Raw genomic sequence first — 24,286 nt, forward strand, 5'->3', positions numbered from 1 at the left:
GGTGTGAATTATTTTAGTACACTATTCTTGTCTCCAGATAGATCATAGAAACTAAAATAAAATAAATAAATATCAGAGTTGAACAATAACAGGGATCAAATGATACAGAATATTTTTCAAGATTATTTATTTTATGTGAGTACACTGGCTCTGTCTTCAGATATACCAGAAGAGGTCATTGGATCCCATCACAGATGGCAGTGGTTGCTGGAAATTGAACTTAGGATAGAAGAGGTTCTTAACCACTGAGCCATCTCTCCAGACCTATACAGAAAATTTTATCCTCCAGTAATCCAATTTTATTCTTAGCAGACAAGAGACTTTTTAAAATTAACCACATAATGACCCAGAAAATAAATCCCAATGACCTCAAAATAAATAAAAAATATCTTTCAGTTTATGAAATATGGATTTTATAAACTGGAAATCTATGGCAAGGTGAACTACAGAAGCTACATAAAAATGTAGAGACTGAAATATACAACTTTAATAACCAGTTGACCAAAATTATGGATAAAATTAAAACTTTCTAAATTAAATTAAAATAAAACATGATGTGCCAAAAGATATACAGAGATATGAATGCAATGTTAAAATACTTTTTAAATCTAAAATAAACCTAATGTTGCATCATAACCTCTTAGAAGGCAAAGAATAAACCAAATACAAATGCAAAAATCAGAAAAAATAATAAGGGTGGGAAAGAATTTAATGAATCAGAGACTAAAATAATAGTATGTAGAAGGAATCAAAAAGTTTGTTTTTTAAAATAACAGTATTAAAAATCTTCAGACAAACTAATCAAAAGGGAGAGAAGAAAAGAAAAGAAAAGTAAAGATGAGAAAGAGAGTTACAACAGATTACAGCAAAATTGGAAGATTATTGAGAATATTTGAATATTTATCAATATCCTGGATGATATAGAAGAAAGAAATTCCTGGATACATACATATTCATATGCATATGACTTGCAAAAATTAAATCAAAGATATACATACTAAAAACAAACCCATAACAGTGAAATTGAAATAAAACATCTTCCAAGAGATTCCCAAAATCTAGCTAATAAGGAAGATAATACTCTTCAAAATATACAAAATATGAAGGAATATACACTGCAAGACTGATTTTATCAAATCAGTACTACCTTGCTTCCAAAAGTAGATAAAGTTATATCAATAAATCAGTAAGTAAACCAAATAAGAAATCAAAAGTCCTAAAAGAACAGGAATTCCAGGCGCATATCGGAACATAATAAAAGCCATATATCGCAAACCTGTAGCTAACATTAAACTAAATGTAGAGAAACTGGAAGCAATCTCACTAAAATCAGGGACTAGACAATGCTGCCCACTCTCTCCCTACTTATTCAATATAGTTCTTGAAGTCCTAACCAGAGCAATCAGACAACAAAAGGAGGTCAAAGGTAAACAAATAGGAAAGGAAGAAGTCAAAACATCACTATTTGCAGATGATATGATAGTATATTTAAGTGACCCCAAAAGTTCCACTAGAGAACTACTTAACCTAGTAAACAACTTCAGAAAACTGGCTGGGTATAAAAGTAACTCAAACAAATCAGTAACCTTCCTCTACACAAAGATAAACAGGCTGAGAAAGAAATTAGGAAAATGACACCATTCATAATAGTCCCAAATAATACTAAATACCTCGGTTTGACTTTAACCAAGCAAGTGAAAGAACTGTATGATAAGAACTTCAAGTATCTGAAGAAAGAAATTGAAGATCTCAGAAGATGGAAAGATCTCTCATGTTCATGGATTGGTAGGGTTAATATAGTAATCTACAGATTACTATAGATTAAATCTACAGATTCAAGGCAATCTCCATCAAAATTCCAATCCAACTCTTCATAGAGATAGAAAGAACAATTTGCAAATTCATTTGGAATAAAAAAAAACCCAGGATAGCTAAAACTCTTCTCAACACTAAAAGGACTTCTGGGGGAATCATCATCCTTGACTTCAAGCAATATTACAGAGTAATAATGATAAAAACTGTATGGTATTGGTACAGAAACAGGCAGACAAACAAGTGGAATAGAATTTTAAACCTAGAAATGAACCCACACACCTATGGTCACTTGATTTTTGACAAAGAAGCTAAAACCATCCAGTGGAAAAAAAGATAGCATTTTCAACAATTGCTGCTGGTTCAACTGGAAGTCAGCAAGTGGAAGAATGCAGATTGATCCATGCTTATCACCCTGTACAAAGCTTAAGTCCAAGTGGATCAAGGACCACTACATCAAACTAGACACACTCAAACTAATACAAGAAAAAGTGGAGAAGAGTCTCAAACACATGGGCATTGGAAAAAATTTCCTGAACAGAAAGAACAATGATTTATGGTCTAAGATCAAGAATCAACAAATGGGATCTCATAAAGCTGCAAAACTTCTTTCTGTAAGGCAAAGGACACTGACATTAGGACAAAACAGCAACCAAAAGATTGGGAAAAAAATCTTTACCAATCCTACATCCAATAGAGGGATAATATCCAAAATATGCAAAGAACTCACAAAGTTGGACTCCAGAGAGCCATATAAACCTATGAAAAATGGGGTACAGAGCTAAACAAAGAATTCACAGCTGAGGATTATTGAATGGCTGAGAAGCACCTGAAGAAGTGTTCAACATCCTTAGTCACCAGGGAAATGCAAATCAAAACAACCCTGAGATTCCACCTCACACCACTCAGAATGACTAAGATCAAAAACTCAGGTGACAGCAGATGCTGGCAAGGATGTGGAGAAAGAGGAACACTCCTCCATTGTGGATGGGACTGCAACCTGGTACAAACACTCTGGATATCAGTCTGCAGTTTCCTCAGAAAATTGGACATTGCAGTACCAGAGGACCAAGCTATACCTCTCCTGGGCATATACCCAAAAGATTATCCAACATACAACAAAGAGACATGTTCCACTATGTTCATAGCAGTCTTATTTAAAATATCCAGAAACTGAAAAGATCCCAGATGCCCTTCAATAGAGGAATGGATACAGAAATGTGGTACATCTACACAATGGAATATTACTCAGCTATCAAAAACAATGACTTTATGAAATTCATAGGCAAATGGTTGGAACTGGAAAATATCATCCTGAGTGAGGTAACCCAATCACAGAAAAACACACATGGTATGCACTAATTGATAAGTGGATATTAGCCCAAATACTCGAATTACCCAAGAAGCACAGACCACATGAAGCTCAAGAAGGCTGACCAAAATGCAGATGCTTCACTACTTCTTTAAAAGGGGAACACAAATATCCATAGGAGGGGATAGAGAGGCAAAGTTTGGAGCAAAGACTGAAAGAACAGCCATTTAGAGCCTGCCCCTGTGTGTGTGTGTGTGTGTGATTTGTATATATATATATATATATATATATATATATATATATATATATATATATTTCCAAAACTAGATAAGATAGATGAAGCTAAGAAGTTCATGTTGACAGGAACCAGAGAAGAGATAGATCTCTCCTGAGAGACACAGCCAGAGCATATCAAATACAGAGGCGAATAGCAGCAGCAAACCACTGACCTGAGAAAGGGACCTCTGTTTAAGGAATTAGTGAAAGGTCTGAAAGAGCTGAAAGGGTTTGCAACCCCATAAGAACAGCAATGCTAACCAACCAGCGCTTCCAGGGAGCAAACCACTACCCAAAGACTGTACATGGACTGACTCTGGGCTCCAACAATATATGTAACAGAGAATAGCCTTGTTGGGGCACCAGTGGAAGGAGAAGCCGTTGGACCCCCAGTGTAGGGGATTGTTGTGGACGGTAATGGGGGTTGAATGGGGAGGGGAACACCCACGTAGAAGGGTAAACAAAAATTACCCAATTTAATAAAAATGGAAGAAAAAATAAAGTTTCCAGAACAACATAGACACACAGATTACTTGTATATGCTTGTTATTCAAATTTTGTAGACCATTATTTTTATATGTCTTACCATGCTGGTTTCCTCCTAGGTACTAGGTATGTGAGGTTGGCTTAGGTTTACACACACACACACACACACACACACACACACACACACACACACACACCCTTAAATACAATGCAGTAGAGTAGAATAGAGTGCAGTACAATATATAAGAAGAATTATAGAAAGACTTTCCATAATCATCTTAGCAATCAGAAAAAAACCTTCTCACAAAACTTCCCAACCTGGCTTTATAATCAAATCCCCAAGAAAGAGCATAAGAAATAGAAGACATATCTCTTAACACAGAAAAAAATATGTATGGCAAATTTATATTATTTTATGATAGAGACGAAAAATTTAACTAAAATCAAGAATGAGACAAGGGTTCTGAGTGGTTTTATTGTATGTTTTGATTAAAGTCTTATCTGAAGCAGTATGACAACAGAAATAAAGAAAATACAAATAAAATAAAAAACAATATAGTCATATATGTATAGTAGCTCAAATGTCCCAATCATACTTTGTCCTCTCCCTGAAGTTGCTTCTTGGTCTGCAGTTAATCTGTGACATGCATCTAGTTCTGTGGAAGTCAAACCCCATAGAACTGCAGTCAGGGGTGATTGTGAGTTGTCCAATGTGCATGCTGACAATAATGTGGATTCTTTCCAAAAGAGGGAAACACTTAACAACATAGCCACCTCTCCAGCCACCAGTTCTAAATTTTATTTATTACGTTTGTCATAGGATTTAAGAAACAAAGTTTCAGATTGTATACCTCACAGTGAAGAGTGTATTATCAAGTATCTTTAATTTATAGAATAATAGGACTGACAAGCAGCCCAATGAGCAAAAGCAGTGATTTTTCTCATGTTTATAGTAACAATAATGTTTTAGTAAATTTTATTATGGTTTCCTACACCTATAGCATTTGAATTAGTTTAATCCCCACTTTATAATAAAAAATAATGTAAAAGCAAAACTCTTAGGAAAAGTTTACATGGCCACCGAGTAACGGCAGCCAGAGCTACGATCTCCTTCTCTGGTATTCTGCAACTCATTTGTACATACCACACTGGCTTTCTTCTCAGAAAGGATGTGGCTCACACAGAAATGGATACCATGTCATTCCTGTCCGAACCTGTTAGTCTCTTATATCTAAACATCACTCTCTATGACTAATGCCTTGACATATTTCCTTTTACCACATTATAATGATGTGTAGTTTAATTTTAAATGTCGCATTTGCAGGCCTCTGTTATTAGATACAACAGTTTCTCCACATGCCTCCACTGAGATTTTATACTAGGTACCTGCTGGTTTCATGCATTGGAAGATGTTACTGGCATCCTTAGCCTACTTTTTGCTACCTGCACATAGCATCCTGAAGTCATGACAATGAAAACTTTACTCAGACATTCCCAAGCATACTCTGAGGAATAAAATTCGCTGCCAATGAGAAACACAGTTGGAGAGATTTAGGTCAAAAATATAAATCATACTTTTTCCTCTTTCCCTAAAGCTGCTTCTTAGTCTGCAGTTAAACTGTGAAGTGCATTTGATTCTGTGGAAATCAAATATTTTGAAGACATAAGCCCTTGAGAAATGTTTTTGTTTTCTTCACTACCACATCTTTAATTTGTCCCCTAGGACACAAGGTTATATATTCATACAAGTTCTCATTTGCAAAATACACAAAAGTGAAAATAGTTATCAGGACAAGAAATTCAAAAACATTATAGTACAACTGAGCTCCCCAGCTTTGATTCATAGATAAGCTACACTAGCTGGAACACATATCAACTTTGCTAATGTCATAATATACTCTGTCCTTAGAAAGTTACTGTGGACGATCACTCAGAGAAGTTTATTTTTTTTTTAAACAAAGTGCCTTTGCATCTGTTTTTCCTCCAAAATATGCTTCAACACAGTTGACACAGCATTATACACAATATATAGGATGGCTATTCCATCTATGTCTCCTCTTTATGGCATTCTTACTGTCCTTAACCTCAGCTTTTTCACATACATAGAAATATAATGACAGAAAATTGCATTCTAAATATACTTATCCCCTTCCCCCTAAGGCCATGGGTTTCTAGGCCAGCAAGGCCCTAAGGGCCTTGAATATTCTCCCCAGGCCCTACATGGTGGCCTGTATGTTGTCCTCTCATCACTGCTTGTCCACTGTTGCAATAGTCTGTGCCTTCTGCACACACATTCTAATGCAAAGTGTTTTGATAATATTTATTTCTATTCTCAGATGCTCTTTCTAGATCTATCCCCTCCCTACACACCCATCTTTGTGTCATTTTTTCTTTTTACCCATGAAAATAATTTCTGTTGCCAAAATATTCTTGTTTCTGTGTGTCTTTTCACTGGAGGGTTACAGTTTTAGAGAAAACTGACTCTCCACTCCCAGCAGCTAGGAAATGAGAGTAGTTCATTTGGTAGGAGCTAGACTTTGCACATTTCTTCTCACAGTGCTGGGATTTGGTCTGGGATAGAAAACGCACAGAGCTTGTGCATGTCGTCATAACTGCTATAAGTTGATTTGTGCAGCTTCCCTGTGTAGTCATACACCAAGCTTAACTTTTGCACTCTTTTCATCTCTCTTCCATATGATCCAGAGAATTGGGAAGAGAAGATTCAGAATATATATTCCATTAGGGATGCAAATTTCAATTTCAGTACCTTGTCTAATTGTGGGTTTGTTTGTTATTCACAATCTACTCCAATAAAGCTTCTCTGACAAAGATTCAGAGATATATAATTTATGGTTATAAAGTTATTATGTTAATATGTATGGGTAAGTAAACTATATTGTATATGTTTATATGTGACTAAGAGTCAGCTTGATACTGTGTCCATTTAGCAGATTAATAGTAAAAGATTCTCCCCTGGAATATAGAACTTGGCTATCAAGAGTTTGGGGGCCTAATAATGGTTCTAGGCATGGGATTAGACCTATGCAATGGGACTTAAATCAACAAAATGTGGTTAGTATCTGCTTTGGTATTCATGATAATATTGCAACAGTGAGCATGTCTTGAGAGGTCAGTTGTTATTGGACCCTATAAAGTTTCCAGGTCCAGAGCACTGATAATTATTTTCTTTGCTGCAGTGCACATAGAACTTCCAAGTATTACACAAGCTAGCTAAGGGCCACAATGCTTCCAAGGAGGTACCAGTTTGACTTCATCATGCTCTATGATCTGTAGCTATGTTGTGGTTTGCCCTGAAGTTACTATATTTTGATGCTAATTCCACTGCCCCAAGGACAGCTACCTAGTCATGTACTCAGGACTCAGGTGACTTCACCAGAACCACCTCTCCATTGAATTTGTAAAGTAGAGGTGAGGGGCAGGTACAGGATAGAAGGAGGCCTGTCATTGGAGGAGAAGGAAAGATGGGCTGGAGAGAAGTTTGAAGGAAGAGGAGGAGAGAGGAGGAGGAGAGGGAGAGAGGAGAGAAGCCGTGGCAGGACAAGATGGCAGGTGATGTTAAGATTCTGCTCTGTGTATTTATAGGTTGTTATTAATGTTCTCAAGGGATGGATAGTCCCGGGCATTGTATGTTTAAGTGGGCAATTATATCTTACCAATTGGATCTAAGGTTATTGTGTTTTGTGTTCTTTTATGTGAGGGTTTGAGTGTAGGAAAGTGTGCGGCTGGGTTGTGTTTCCGCCAAGATATCTAGCAAATATCTTGGGACACCGCGGTGAGGACCTAGCGGGTAAAAAGACAACAATACTTTTATTATTTATATATTTTACAACATAGCTACACCATCTTGAAACTGCCAAATCATAATGTATCATATTCTATAACTCAATTCTGTAATGTTTTCAGTAACAGAGTCTTACTTTCAAGTTCTGGACAGAAACCAAGAGCATTGCCAATAGTTTCAATTTTTACTTATAAACAATTCTGAAAGAGGTTATTTATTCCTGCTAATTATTAGCCTGTTCTGTTGTGAGGGGGCACAAAATACATATGGTATCACCATTTTAATTTTCTGTTTGTATGCATGTCTTTCTCTTCCTCTTTCTATATCTATATATGTATACATATATGCATATATAAATGTATATTTATACATTATATGTATACACAAGTATTACATATATGTTCAAATATTATATATCTGTATATTAAGAAATATATGTGTATGCATGTGTGTAAACTTCTAGAATAGTAATAATGAATATGAATAATTCAAAGATGTTTATTGCTATACATTCCTCTCCATATAATCTCCACTAACTTGCTCTCTCCTCTTACACCTAAATTATACCTTTTTCATTCCATTATGCTCCTTAATTTTTAATATTGGTTGTTCTATTTTCCCTCCCTAAAAAGCACTCATAAAAATTTTTAATTAGTGGGTACCAGCAGTACTGGTTTTCCTTTCTACAACCATGTCTCATGTATTACATCCTGACAACAGCTTTCCATCCCTTCACTCTTTTCAGTCCCTCCTTCTATCTCTCTCTCCCCCAACTGACTCCTCTTCCATTTTCTATTACACAAGTAATAGAAATGATAAATGGAAAAACAAACAAGAAAACACTCACCGCAGTATTATAACTAAACAGAGCATAACAAGTAAGAATAAAACTAGGCATAAGCCCTTGTCTCAATTTGAATGAGGAAGCCCAGTAGGAGGGAAAGGGTCTTAAATGAAAGCAAAATAGTCACAGAACCCCCACTACTCCTGCTATTGGGAATAACACAAGGACATCAAGCTACAGAACCACAATGTTTAGTGTTATGTATTTCTCTATATATCTCCTCCACTACCTTACCATCCCCTTGTATACCTCAGTTAAAGTTCCAGAGCACCTAACTAGCACAGGACCCATATAGAATCTGTGTTTGTCACCAGTCTCTGGGAGACACTTTGAGTCCTGCTTATTTGATTCTGTGAGGTGTGTTTTACTGGTGTCCTCTAAGCCTCTAGCTCCTACAGTAATGCTTTCTCTCCCTCTTCATCTGGATTCCTCTGGCTCAGCAGAGTATTTCCCCATGGATCTCTGTATCTGCTCTCACCTATTGATAGATGATGCATCCTTGATTACAATTTGGCTAGGAATTGATCTCTGATTAAAGCAGAGTATACATTAGGAATCATTTTATTCATTTATTTGTGTATTTTTGTTTTTGCCAGTCACGTTTGCCTTCATCTAGGGTCTCTGTTCCGTTATGCCTTTGGTTCTTGCACATCCAGGCTGTGTCAAGTATGGCCTCCCTCTCATAGAATGGGTTTCAAGTTAAACTAATCATTAATTGGCCACTCTTCTAAGTCCTGTAGCATCTTTCCCAGCACATCTTACAGGCAGGGCTGATTGTTGGTTGAAGGTTTTGTGGCTAGGGTGATGTCCTAGAACTACTGCTAGGAGTCTTGTATCATTGTAGATGACCAGTTTGGGATCTGTATTACCCACACCCTATTAGGAGACTTCACTACAGTCATTCAAATAGTTGACCAAGTAGTTTCTACTGCACAAGGTTTCTACCTCACCCTGCAAATACCCCCAATCTCAGTAATCTCTTCCAGTACTCTCTCCATCCCTTGCGTCTTTTACTCTGTCTGTGAAGATTGAACATTTTACAGGGTATAGTAGTCTGAGATGACATGTATGGTCTTTTAGAGTCTGTACCCAATCTAGTCAGACCCTTCTGGCTTTTAGAGTCTATGCTGAAAAGTCATGCATAGTTCTAATAAGCCTACATTTTAAAATTACTTGCTCTTTTTCCAATGCAGCCTTTAACATTCTTTCTTTGCTCAGTATGTTTAGTGCTCTGATTATTATACATTGTGTGGAATTTTTTTCTTATACAATGTATTAGGTATTTTGTAAGTTTCTTGTAACTTTATAGGCATGACCTTCTTTGAGTTAGGAAAAAATCTTCTCTCTGACTTGGTTGAAAATATTTTCTTAATCTTTGAGCAAGGATTCTTCTTTTGCTTCTATTCTTGTTAGTTTTAAGCTTGGCCTTTTCACAATGTCCCAGTTTCTTAGATAATTTTTGTGGCAGAATATTTTTTTTCATTTAATATTTTCTTTGACTAAAGTATTTATTTCTTCTCTCATTTCAATGCATGAGATTCTCTATTCTGTCTCTTGTATTGTGTTGGTGATTCTTGTATTTATAGTTACTGTTCACATACCTAAACTTTCAATTTCTAAGATTCCCTCAGATTGTGATATCTTAAATTTATTTTAAAAATTATATGTTTTGGTATTTTGCCTACACATATGTCTGTATAAGACTGTCCGATTATCCTGGAACTAAAGTTACATACATTGGTGAGCTGCCATATGGTTGCTTGGAATTGAACCTGTGTCCTCTGGAAAAAGAGGCAGTGCTCTTCACTAGTAAGCCATCTCTGTGGTCTCCATTTTAAATAATTTATTTGTATTTAGTTTGGATATTTTTTATTGCTTCTCCTTCTATTTCCAGGTACTGAACAATTTTAGTCATTTCCTATTACTGTTCATTTGTTTTATCTTGGCTTTAAGAGATTTATTTATTTCTTCCCAATCTTTCTTTGATTTTTAAACGGAGTTTGTTCATTTTCTCTTGAAGGACCCTTAGCATCTTGGTTTCAAAGTCTTCTTCTTGTGCTTCAGGTTTGTTGGACTTTTCATGTCTTGCTACAGTAGGATAGCTGGGCTTTGGTGGTACCATACTGCTGTGGCTCTCCTAGACTATGTTCTTCTGCTGCCATCTAGGCTCCTAGGTTGGTGGTAAATATAGATCTAGGTAAAAATTTCTGAGTTTTGTTTGTTGGATGAATGTGGTTTCCATTGGATTCTGTTTCCTCACAGGTGTTCTTGTCAGAGAGGCCTGTGGACAAGTAGGGAACCTTTATCCAATTTGGGTGCTAGAGTTCAGGCAGCTGGAGTGTCCTGTATTCCAGCTAAGATTCCTCCACGGGTGTTAGGTCTGGTATATAGTGATAGGGATGTGTGAAGTGATTGGGGCCAGGCTGGGTGGGTACTCAGTGGGGACAGTGTTATGGAGGTTGGGCTATCTCCCATATTGGTAGTCATTGTGTCAGTGACCTCTCATACAACGTGATGCTTCTTCTGGAGTTGGGGACCAAAATATCTTGGAGGTGGACTAGGAAAGTACTGAGAAAGTGGGAAATGTCTGCCTGCAAAGAGCCTACCTTGAGTTCTGGTGGCTGGAGTGGTCTCTACTGGGGCAGGGGGTGGCAGCCACCAGAGTTGTTGGGTCAGAGGTAGTGTTGGCAATCTGTGTGGTGGAGAGAGGGCTCGCCTGGGATTCTGGGTGTGGCCTCAGATAGAATAGGAGACTCCTTTTGTATGTTTGGCTGATACACACCTTATTTATTTCTGTCCTTTGATCATTATGTTCATCTTTGTACGCGTAAGAATATTTTTGATTTTACCATTGAAAACCTAAATTATACAATATCTTTGAACCGATGAGATACATTGTCTCTGGAGGCCTTAGTAATTTTGTTAGAATAATGGTACAAAAGATAATAGTCTTATTCTTTGGTGTCCTTGAAGCAACCAACCAGCTGTTCTATTTTCACACCCTCTTTCTCTTTCAAAGTTATGGCCAGAAAGCACCACCTGGACTGGGAAAAAAAGTTAATAAGTGTTTCATTTCCCACCTTAAGTGGAATCTCTGTCATATCCTAGTTACACTTTTGAGAATGGAAGCTGACTGTCCCCCCAGTGTCATAACAATGACACATTTAACCCTTGAAGAGAAAACTACAAATTTAATATCTCTTTTTATTCAAACTCTTATTATTTTCTATAAATAATGATTTCCTCATAATAATTTATCTTTATGAAATATTATTTCAAAAATATGATTTGTTTCTGGTAAATATCTTTTCATGATATGTAGAATATTATTAGTTGGAAATCCATGAGTAGGGAGATGTTTAACTTGGAAAATCTTTGTACTTCGTTCAGTTTCTTTTTATCCAGTATCATTTTTTTCAAAGCTATCTCAGAATGTTTCTTCATCCCTTATAATAGATTATACATTTGTTTTTGTTCCTTGTATATAGCATTCACTAACTTCCATGTGTAATGCTTATCATTCAAATGTGGAAGAAAAGCTAATAGTCTGAAATATTGCTCTTCTTCACGTCTACAAATTTTAGAGTTTTTAAAGTTTTTTTATGAAATTCACTTATTCATTTCTTTATCTCTCAGTGTTTATAGAGTATCTGTAGGGTCTCTATTGTTCTTCTCAGGTGGGCTTCTAGTGGGAACATTGGGATGTCCTCTTTCCCTGTGGACCTCATGTGCAAGCATACAGCTCAGGTACCAGTTAATATGCTACAAATTACAGTAAAGTCACATAGAACTAAATAACATAAAGAAGATAAAACAGAATGAACGGGAATACAAAACTAGCATGTTACCATAGGCTTGCAAATGCTACCTTTAAAAATACTTGAGCTAGATCTGTCTTTATCATGGCTCATTGAATCTCTTTGCTAACTAACAGCAGATATGACACAATGTAATTTGCACCTTTCCAAGGAATCAGTAAATAATGGCAAAAATTTTTGTTTGTTGTTTTTGTACTATTCCTGGAAAATGTTTTATATGTTCAAACCCATAAAATTCATAATAGTTATAGGCAAGTTTTGTAAATCTATATCATATATTCCTAGAAATAGATAAATAGGTTTATCTTTAAAAATGTTATTCAGGGCCAATGAGATATCTCAGCAGATAAGAACATTTGCCATCAAGCTTGGTACTGTTCATCTGAAGCCAATCTCCTAGGTCTATCTGCAAAGTTTTAGATAATCAACTCTTAGTGACCAATGAACTTCATGTGCATGCCAAGACATGTATACCATCACACAAAAACTACAGAGTCAGGAAAAAAGGATTTCTAGAATGGCTAACCACTTTTTGAGAGTTTGAATATGTTTCCTAATTTATTATTTTTAAGATTATACTTTCACTTATATATAGTAAGATTTATTGGGTTTGTAGATTTGGAGTGAACTCAATATGTAATCTTTTAGATCGCTCCTGAGAGACACAGCCAGAATACAGCAAATACAGAGGCGAATGCCAGCAGCAAACCACTGAACTGAGAATAGGTCCCCTATTGAAGGAATCAGAGAAAGAACTGGAAGAGCTTGAAGGGGCTCGAGACCCCAAAAGTACAACAATGCCAAGCAACCAGAGCTTCCAGGGACTAAGCCACTACCTAAAGACTATACATGGACTGACCCTGGACTCTGACCCCATAGGTAGCAATGAATATCCTAGTAAGAGCACCAGTGGAAGGGGAAGCCCTGGGTCCTGCTAAGACTGAACCCCCAGTGAACTACTCTATGGGGGGAGGGCGGCAATGGGGGGAGGGTTGGGAGGGGAACAACCATAAGGAAGGGGAGGGGGGAGGGGGATGTTTGCCCGGAAAGCGGGAAAGGGAATAACACTCGAAATGTATATAAGAAATACTCAAGTTAATAAAAAAAAAATAACAGTAAAAAAAAAAAAAAAGATGAGCTACTATTCAAAGTTTAAAAAAAAAACAAACAAAAGAAAAAAGCGATAAACAAGAAAGGAACAAGCATAGGTTATAGGTCATCTAAATATATTATGCTTTGATAAATAAATCTTGCTTCTCCATTTTTGTTGGGTGAAAGTATCCTGTTTTGTGTTAATGACTCAGTGGCCATATGAAAAATTACTTAAGATGTAGGTGGTCCTAACTAAGGAGTAATTAGCACCTTCAGAAGTCTTCTGCATAGTCTTCTCATGAGGCAAACAAACATTTTAATACCATAAACCTCAGCACAGAACCATTAGTACTGTGAGTTCATTTGACAATAGTGGTGGACCCGTTGTGATTTTGCTTGATAACATGAGCATCAAGGAACAAAATCTAGGACCATATACAACTCAACTATTTATAGATAAAGGCTCATCTGCCACCCATCTTATTATGTGTAGTAGAGAAAAGTATCAAGTTGAGATTTTAATTGACGATTACAGATAATTACAATTAATTATTTCACACTTTAAAGAAAAATCTTAGAAAACAACATGAATCTTAGAAACAAAGCTACATTTGAATTTTTCTTAATTAAATGGAAATTAAGAATGTGGACTATGCTTGGTATTCAACATATTACTATTATCATAAATGCCTGCTGTTTCCAGTAGAGAATTTGGAATAGAAATGGACCAAAAAATACACAGAAGTAGAAGATAAGTGCATGGCCTGAACTGAATTCTTCTCAGATAGTAACTGTGAGCCTAGAAATATCAAGCGCAGAGATTTTGGCCATCTTTTCAGCAGTCACCAAAACATACGTGTATTTTTGCAAAATTTTCTCGAATCATCGAATATACTTCCGTATATTACTGATTGAGCAGAACCTGTTTTAAAGGGACAGAAAGATCAGGTGATTTTAACTTTATTTTGAATGAGCAAAAACTAATGAGCACGGAAGCTATTGATCATTATCACAAAAGAGAGCCAAGGAGTTTAAGTTATCAGGTTCAAGGTTGGAAGACTGAACTCTGAAATTATAAGCTAGACAAGAAAGAAACGAATCTTAATTTTTGATGAATCGTGATACTTTTTAAAGAAAATTCTGCTACCAAATATAATGACAAGAGTTCTTAGGAGGAAAACAAAAAACAAAAAACACTACTACCCTCACCAACATCACAAACAACAAGAAAAATTACGCAATAAATATTCTTCTGGGAGACTAAGTTAGAATAATTATATGCTGTTCATTCCAATTTCCAAACTTCTCATGACAAGAGATTGTGAATATAAGTGATTCAGTCAAAGTCCTAGCAGTCAATAGTCCATCCATTTACATATATTTTAGCTTCAAATATCTGACAGAGACAGCTGATAGGAGGGAAGAGTTTGTTTGTTTGTTTATTGGCTCATGGTGCCAGAGGATTTGATTCAGTCTATCTTAGTTAGGGGAGCATGGAGGATCAAAACCATTAGTATCATGGTTTCAAGGGGAAACAAAGAGTCAGTTTGCTTTAGCACAGGAAGAACCAGCGGAGGTGGGGGTGGGAGGGAGAAAAAGAGAAAGAAAGAAGCCAGGGCAAGATATAAACCCAGAATATTCTTTTAGTTAAATGCTTTTTTCAACTAGACCTCAATTTTATCTCTACCACCACCCAATAATACCAGCCTGTGATGAAGCCATTAGTCATGGTGCAAAAACAAAGAAACAGTCTCTTTTTAAAAGCCAGTCAGAGGGTTGGGGATTTAGCTCAGTGGTAGAGCACTTGCCTAGGAAGCGCAAGGCCCTGGGTTTGGTCCCCAGCTCTGAAAAAAAGAAAAAAAAAGCCAATCAGAGCCAATTAAACCCTGGAAACTTGAGCTTATCTGGGACATATCATATTGAAATACGAGCAGGAAAAAAAACATTGGTCATAGCGAAATGTATTAGCTGAATTTTTTCTCCTTAATTTAAGAAAGAGTATTAAGAAGTTTCTCAAGTATGATCTGACAATACAATAGTTTTTGCTGCTCACTGATTATGAAGAAGGGGAAATGAAGGGGGTGTATATAAAAGATAATGGGGAAAAATGTTAGCTGTTTTATTTGTCAGCTATCACATTTCCTGCTGACATACCTGACTATTAATGCTTAATAAGAAGAAATACTAAAGTACAAGGAACACACATACACACACGTGCACACACACACACACACACACACACACACACACACAATGCCTGTTCCCTCTTTTATTAGGAGATGTATTTAGTTAACTGAGGAGAAATATAATTGATCTTTCTTTTACCTCTGCATGGTTTGTTACTTCAAAAAAACTCCCTATTTAGCAGTATTCCTAAAGTTGGCTAAAAATCCTTATTCAAATGTGATAAATTACCCGAAAAATCCAACCATAAACTCTTGTATGTCTCAGTCTGTTTGGCTGAGTAACTGAACCTTAGATCTATGTTTATTGTTTTTTTTTATTTATAGCATATGGTCTAAAATGAGTGAATGTCTAGAGTCCAGAAAACATAAGAGATAGCCTCAGTTGAGACCTAGCTCACACATTAATGTTCTTCATCTTTGTAGGGATTATGAAGTCTGTGAATCTCTCCTAAACTTTAAGCTGAGTATTTATAAGGAAGAAACCATTGAGGGCTGACAATTAAGAAGCACTGTAGATCTTTTCAATGTCAGTGTCATAATGTACAAGGAAAACTGCTTGTTCATCATGTTGTGAAGAAATACATACCTGTAAGCTGACTATGATTTAGCAACTACAGTGAAAATTGTGACTCTCTAGAGGCAATGCTCCATTCACAACTTCAAAATCTAATGAATTATCATAGAAGACAAGAGACTCTTGGAAGTGAGATTAATGGAAGCATATGATAGTAGCTATAGGCAGACTATCATAGAGACATTTCTGGTTCCATAGGTGTCATGGGGAACTCTGATGAGTACAAGATGGTAGCAGTGAGTGAGGCAGATAGAGCAACTTAGATCTTAGAGAACATCCCGGGACCAATTGCAGAGAATTCACAAAGAATGTGTGTGCTATATATAACTTAGGGCAGAAGTATTTACACTGTGGCATCTGTACCAGCAACATCAATGTCCCCTGGGAACTTGTTAGAAAGTCAGTTTTTCTCTTTATCTCAGACTTGTAGAATCAGAAAAAACTTGGAGCCTAGCAATCTGTGTTTTAACAAGCCTCTGGGTGATCTAGCCATGCACTAAAGGTTCAAAAATCATTAAAAAGGCAATTTGAGAGCCAGGGATCATAAACAAAAGAAATGTGGTCTACTTTCTGTTTCATGCAATATTATCATTGCTAAAATAATTTTCTACTCCTAGGTTGAATATTATGTACCATGATACTTCATACTTTTCTAAGCTCAATAACTACTAATTGAGGTGATTAATTCATGATACCATTATGTGCATTATATGTGCTCAAGAGACAGAACTAAATAAAAGTATTATGTGTAGTGAAATACCAGAAAGCCAGCAGAAACTCCACAGGAACTCACAAGCCAATCTTGTCATGGAATCAGATCTTCACACAGATTACTACCTGATGTCCCTCCCCACAGTCATGGTTTTGTCCCAGCCCCCAAATTCAGCAGACCTTTTTTGGGAACACATAGGCCAGTCCAGACATTAACACCAATAGGTTAACTGTACATCTTCACCTCTGCTTCTGTTCTTCCAACTTTCATTCTCCAGTCTCATATGCACCCCTATAGCAGAACATCTGACACGGCCTTCACTCATACAATATGTCTTGTAGATCTCAGACTCTCACACAATCTTCCTCTCCCAATATCTCTTCCTCTACTTTCTGCTTTACCCCAGTCTCAAATAAACTCAGGTCTACCCTGGGAACTCACAGGCTACTCTGTCTGGGGAAACAGCTAGTCTAACACCAGATCTTCACCTCTCTCTCCCTCAACTCTTCTGAATTCAGTTAGTCAGTATTATACCTAGACTACCTGCTGAGACCTTCCCTCTACTACCATCCGCATCTCTAGTGGACCACACAGATCCTACCTCTTAAACTCCCTCACACCACTCATTGCTTTAACCCATACCACATGTCCATCAGGCATTTCCTGAGAAGACCGTGGGTCCAGGGAAACAGGCTAACTGCCAATTCTCAACTTTATTTTTTCTTTTATTGGATATTTTCTTTACTTACATTTCAAATGTTATCACTTTTCCGGGTTTCCCCTCAAGCAAATCCCTTCCCCCTGCTCCCTATGAGGGGGACTCCTCGACCCACCCACTCTTCCACTCCTTTCCTCCTCCCTGTCCTGGCATCCCCTTACACTGGGGCATTGAGACTTAACAGGACCAAAGCCTCTATTCCCATTGATGCCCAACAAAGACATCCTCTGTTACATATGGGGCTGCATCCCAGGGATGCAGGGATGGTTCAATATGTGAAAAATGGCAAGGGAAACTGGGAAAGGAGATAACATTTGAAATGTAAATTAGAAAATATCCAAAAAAAAAAAGCAAGAAGAATCTTCCACCATCCTTGTCCACTCACTGCCCCCCCCACCAGATTCTAAATTTTGCAACAGGGCCAGTGCCTTTTCTAGCAGGCACTCCTTGAGGACCCACAGGCCACACACAGAAGAGAAACAAGAAGGCCAACTGAAGAGATTTACCCCTTTCCCGATCCTTCAAGCCCCATCCCCTAGTCTCATCTTCAGCTCTTTAACAAACCTTATGCTTACACTTTACTCTAATTCCCAGAGGAATATATAAGCAGATCCTTCTACCCTGCTTTCTCTCCTCTTTTGAAAACTGTTTACTACCACCAACCCATCCCTGCTTCTGTATCTCGTGTCAATACTCAGAAATACATTTTACATGGAATGCCCAATACCCAAAACTATCAGGACACAGGAAGATTTTCCTGTAGGCAACATGAAACAACCACATTCTTCTAAGACCCACAGGGGAAACAAGCCAGGGAATGAAACACATACCCAACAAAGACAAGACCAGATATTAGCAGATAGAATTATAACTTTCCCAATCCTAGATGCTTTGAAGATAGCATAAAGATAATCAATGCCACTCAGGACAACATGTCACAAGGGGCTAGCAATCCCCCACAGGAGGCTATGAATATTTCAACATGGATGGTACACAAGTAAAGATTTTAAACAGACTTTCCAAATGTAGCAGAAGTCCTTAATAAAGAAATTTGTTAAATAAATTCAATAAAACAGAAACAGTAGAAGGAAATGAATAAAACAGTTTAGAACTTGAAAGACAAAATATAGTCAATACAGGTAACCAAACTGAAGGAAATCTGGAAGGAAAAAATAGAAACTCAGACAGGAGTTACAGAGAATACCACAGAATGCAAGAAATCTCAGGCATTGAAGACACAACAGAAGAAACGGATACATGAATCAAAGTAAATGTTAAACCTAAATACCTTTTGGGACCAAAGTTCAGAATCTCTTCTACAATGTGAAAAGTCTAGGTCAAGGAATTATATGAATAGGAGAAGGATAAAAAAACAGAGGATAAAAGCACAGAAAATATTGTCAACAAAAACATAGAAAAAAATTTGCCCAACTTAAAGAAGTAGATGCCTGACACCCGCGGATCCCGGCCCGCAGCAGCTCTCTGCTCCCAGACCCGGTGAGAGAGAGACCCAACCGCCTGGTCAGGTGGGCACTCCTGAGGCTGCAGAGCGGAAGAGACCACCAACACTGCTCACCCCTGCCCACATCCCTGGCCCAAGAGGAAACTGTATAAGGCCTCTGGGCTCCCGTGGGGGAGGGCCCAGGAGCGGCAGGACCCCTGCCGGAGACACCGCCGGACCCTGAAGGAAACAGACCGGATAAACAGTTCTCTGCACCCAAATCCCGTGGGAGGGAGAGCTAAACCTTCAGAGAGGCAGACAGGCCTGGGAAACCAGAAGAGACTGCTCCCTGCACACACATCTCGGACGCCAGAGGAAAAAGCCAAAGACCATCTGGAACCCTGGTGCACTGAAGCTCCCGGAAGGGGCGGCACAGGTCTTCCTGGTTGCTGCCGCTGCAGAGAGCCCCTGGGCAGCACCCCACGAGCGAACTTGAGCCTCGGGACCACAGGTAAGACCAAATTTTCTGCTGCAAGAAAGCTGCCTGGTGAGCTTGGGACACACGGAAGCAGAATTTCTCTAGAACCGGGCACGTTCTGTGTTTACCGGAAGTCCCACACCCGCGGATCCCGGCCCGCAGCAGCTCTCTGCTCCCAGACCCGGTGAGAGAGAGACCCAACCGCCTGGTCAGGTGGGCACTCCTGAGGCTGCAGAGCGGAAGAGACCACCAACACTGCTCACCCCTGCCCACATCCCTGGCCCAAGAGGAAACTGTATAAGGCCTCTGGGCTCCCGTGGGGGAGGGCCCAGGAGCGGCAGGACCCTGCCGGAGACACCGCCGGACCCTGAAGGAAACAGACCGGATAAACAGTTCTCTGCACCCAAATCCCGTGGGAGGGAGAGCTAAACCTTCAGAGAGGCAGACAGGCCTGGGAAACCAGAAGAGACTGCTCCCTGCACACACATCTCGGACGCCAGAGGAAAAAGCCAAAGACCATCTGGAACCCTGGTGCACTGAAGCTCCCGGAAGGGGCGGCACAGGTCTTCCTGGTTGCTGCCGCTGCAGAGAGCCCCTGGGCAGCACCCCACGAGCGAACCTGAGCCTCGGGACCACAGGTAAGACCAAATTTTCTGCTGCAAGAAAGCTGCCTGGTGAGCCTGGGACACACGGAAGCAGAATTTCTCTAGAACCGGGCACGTTCTGTGTGTACCGGAAGTCCCACACCCGCGGATCCCGGCCCGCAGCAGCTCTCTGCTCCCAGACCCGGTGAGAGAGAGACCCAACCGCCTGGTCAGGTGGGCACTCCTGAGGCTGCAGAGCGGAAGAGACCACCAACACTGCTCACCCCTGCCCACATCCCTGGCCCAAGAGGAAACTGTATAAGGCCTCTGGGCTCCCGTGGGGGAGGGCCCAGGAGCGGCAGGACCCCTGCCAGAGACACCGCCGGACCCTGAAGGAAACAGACCGGATAAACAGTTCTCTGCACCCAAATCCCGTGGGAGGGAGAGCTAAACCTTCAGAGAGGCAGACAAGCCTGGGAAACCAGAAGAGACTGCTCCCTGCACACACATCTCGGACGCCAGAGGAAAAAGCCAAAGACCATCTGGAACCCTGGTGCACTGAAGCTCCCGGAAGGGGCGGCACAGGTCTTCCTGGTTGCTGCCGCTGCAGAGAGCCCCTGGACAGCACCCCACGAGCAAACCTGAGCCTCGGGACCACAGGTAAGACCAAATTTTCTGCTGCAAGAAAGCTGCCTGGTGAACTCAAGACACAGGCCCACAGGAACAGCTGAAGACCTGTAGAGAGGAAAAACTACACGCCCGAAAGCAGAACACTCTGTCCCCATAACTGACTAAAAGAGAGGAAAACAGGTCTACAGCACTCCTGACACACAGGCTTATAGGACAGTCTAGCCACTGTCAGAAATAGCAGAACAAAGTAACACTAGAGATAATCTGATGGCGAGAGGCAAGCGCAGGAACCCAAGCAACAGAAACCAAGACTACATGCCATCATCGGAGCCCAATTCTCCCACCAAAACAAACATGGAATATCCAAACACACCAGAAAAGCAAGATCTAGTTTCAAAATCATATTTGATCATGATGCTGGAGGACTTCAAGAAAGACGTGAAGAACTCCCTTAGAGAACAAGTAGAAGCCTACAGAGAGGAATCGCAAAAATGCCTGAAAGAATTCCAGGAAAACATAAATAAACAAGTAGAAGCCCACAGAGAGGAGACACAAAAATCCCTGAAAGAATTCCAGGAAAACACAATCAAACAGTTGAAGGAATTAAAAATGGAAATAGAAGCAATCAAGAAAGAACACATGGAAACAACCCTGGATATAGAAAACCAAAAGAAGAGACAAGGAGCTGTAGATACAAGCTTCACCAACAGAATACAAGAGATGGAAGAGAGAATCTCAGGAGCAGAAGATTCCATAGAAATCATTGACTCAACTGTCAAAGATAATGTAAAGCGGAAAAAGCTACTGGTCCAAAACATACAGGAAATCCAGGACTCAATGAGAAGATCAAACCTAAGGATAATAGGTATAGAAGAGAGTGAAGACTCCCAGCTCAAAGGACCAGTAAATATCTTCAACAAAATCATAGAAGAAAACTTCCCTAACCTAAAAAAAGAGATACCCATAGACATACAGGAAGCCTACAGAACTCCTAATAGATTGGACCAGAAAAGAAACACCTCCCGTCACATAATTGTCAAAACACCAAACGCACAAAATAAAGAAAGAATATTAAAAGCAGTAAGGGAAAAAGGTCAAGTAACATATAAAGGGAGACCTATCAGAATCACACCAGACTTCTCGCCAGAAACTATGAAGGCCAGAAGATCCTGGACTGATGTTATACAGACCCTAAGAGAACACAAATGCCAGCCCAGATTACTGTATCCAGCAAAACTCTCAATTAACATTGATGGAGAAACCAAGATATTCCATGACAAAACCAAATTTACGCAATATCTTTCCACAAATCCAGCACTACAAAGGATAATAAATGGTAAAGCCCAACATAAGTAGGCAAGCTATACCCTAGAAGAAGCAAGAAACTAATCGTCTTGGCAACAAAACAAAGAGAATGAAAGCACACAAACATAACCTCACATCCAAATATGAATATAACGGGAAGCAATAATCACTATTCCTTAATATCTCTCAATATCAATGGCCTCAACTCCCCAATAAAAAGACATAGATTAACAAACTGGATACGCAACGAGGACCCTGCATTCTGCTGCCTACAGGAAACACACCTCAGAGACAAAGACAGACACTACCTCAGAGTGAAAGGCTAGAAAACAACTTTCCAAGCAAATGGTCAGAAGAAGCAAGCTGGAGTAGCCATTCTAATATCAAATAAAATCAATTTCCAACTAAAAGTCATCAAAAAAGATAAGGAAGGACACTTCATATTCATCAAAGGAAAAATCAACCAAGATGAACTCTCAATCCTAAATATCTATGCCCCAAATACAAGGGCACCTACATATGTAAAAGAAACCTTACTAAAGCTCAAAACACACATTGCACCTCACACAATAATAGTGGGAGATTTCAACACCCCACTCTCATCAATGGACAGATCATGGAAACAGAAATTAAACAGTGATGTAGACAGACTAAGAGAAGTCATGACCCAAATGGACTTAACGGATATTTATAGAACATTCTATCCTAAAGCAAAAGGATATACCTTCTTCTCAGCTCCTCATGGTACTTTCTCCAAAATTGACCATATAATTGGTCAAAAAACGGGCCTCAACAGGTACAGAAAGATAGAAATAATCCCATGCGTGCTATCGGACCACCACGGCCTAAAACTGGTCTTCAATAACAATAAGGGAAGAATGCCCACATATACGTGGAAATTGAACAATGCTCTACTCAATGATAACCTGGTCAAGGAAGAAATAAAGAAAGAAATTAAAAACTTTTTAGAATTTAATGAAAATGAAGATACAACATACTCAAACCTATGGGACACAATGAAAGCTGTGCTAAGAGGAAAACTCATAGCGCTGAGTGCCTGCAGAAAGAAACAGGAAAGAGCATATGTCAGCAGCTTGACAGCACACCTAAAAGCTCTAGAACAAAAAGAAGCAAATACACCCAGGAGGACTAGAAGGCAGGAAATAATCAAACTCAGAGCTGAAATCAACCAAGTAGAAACAAAAAGGACCATAGAAAGAATCAACAGAACCAAAAGTTGGTTCTTTGAGAAAATCAACAAGATAGATAAACCCTTAGCCAGACTAACGAGAGGACACAGAGAGTGTGTCCAAATTAACAAAATCAGAAATGAAAAGGGAGACATAACTACAGATTCGGAGGAAATTCAAAAAATCATCAGATCTTACTATAAAAACCTATATTCAACAAAACTTGAAAATCTTCAGGAAATGGACAATTTCCTAGACAGATACCAGGTATCGAAGTTAAATCAGGAACAGATAAACCAGTTAAACAACCCCATAACTCCTAAGGAAATAGAAGCAGTCATTAAAGGTCTCCCAACCAAAAAGAGCCCAGGTCCAGACGGGTTTAGTGCAGAATTCTATCAAACCTTCATAGAAGACCTCATACCAATATTATCCAAACTATTCCACAAAATTGAAACAGATGGAGCCCTACCGAATTCCTTCTATGAAGCCACAATTACTCTTATACCTAAACCACACAAAGACACAACAAAGAAAGAGAACTTCAGACCAATTTCCCTTATGAATATCGACGCAAAAATACTCAATAAAATTCTGGCAAACCGAATTCAAGAGCACATCAAAACAATCATCCACCATGATCAAGTAGGCTTCATCCCAGGCATGCAGGGATGGTTTAATATACGGAAAACCATCAACGTGATCCATTATATAAACAAACTGAAAGAACAGAACCACATGATCATTTCATTAGATGCTGAGAAAGCATTTGACAAAATTCAACACCCCTTCATGATAAAAGTCCTGGAAAGAATAGGAATTCAAGGCCCATACCTAAACATAGTAAAAGCCATATACAGCAAACCAGTTGCTAACATTAAACTAAATGGAGAGAAACTTGAAGCAATCCCACTAAAATCAGGGACTAGACAAGGCTGCCCACTCTCTCCCTACTTATTCAATATAGTTCTTGAAGTTCTAGCCAGAGCAATCAGACAACAAAAGGAGATCAAAGGGATACAGATC

This window comes from Rattus norvegicus, chromosome 2, assembly GCF_021556685.1.
Source record: "Rattus norvegicus strain SHRSP/BbbUtx chromosome 2, alternate assembly SHRSP_T2T, whole genome shotgun sequence".
In the NCBI taxonomy this organism is placed as follows: Eukaryota; Metazoa; Chordata; class Mammalia; order Rodentia; family Muridae; genus Rattus; species Rattus norvegicus.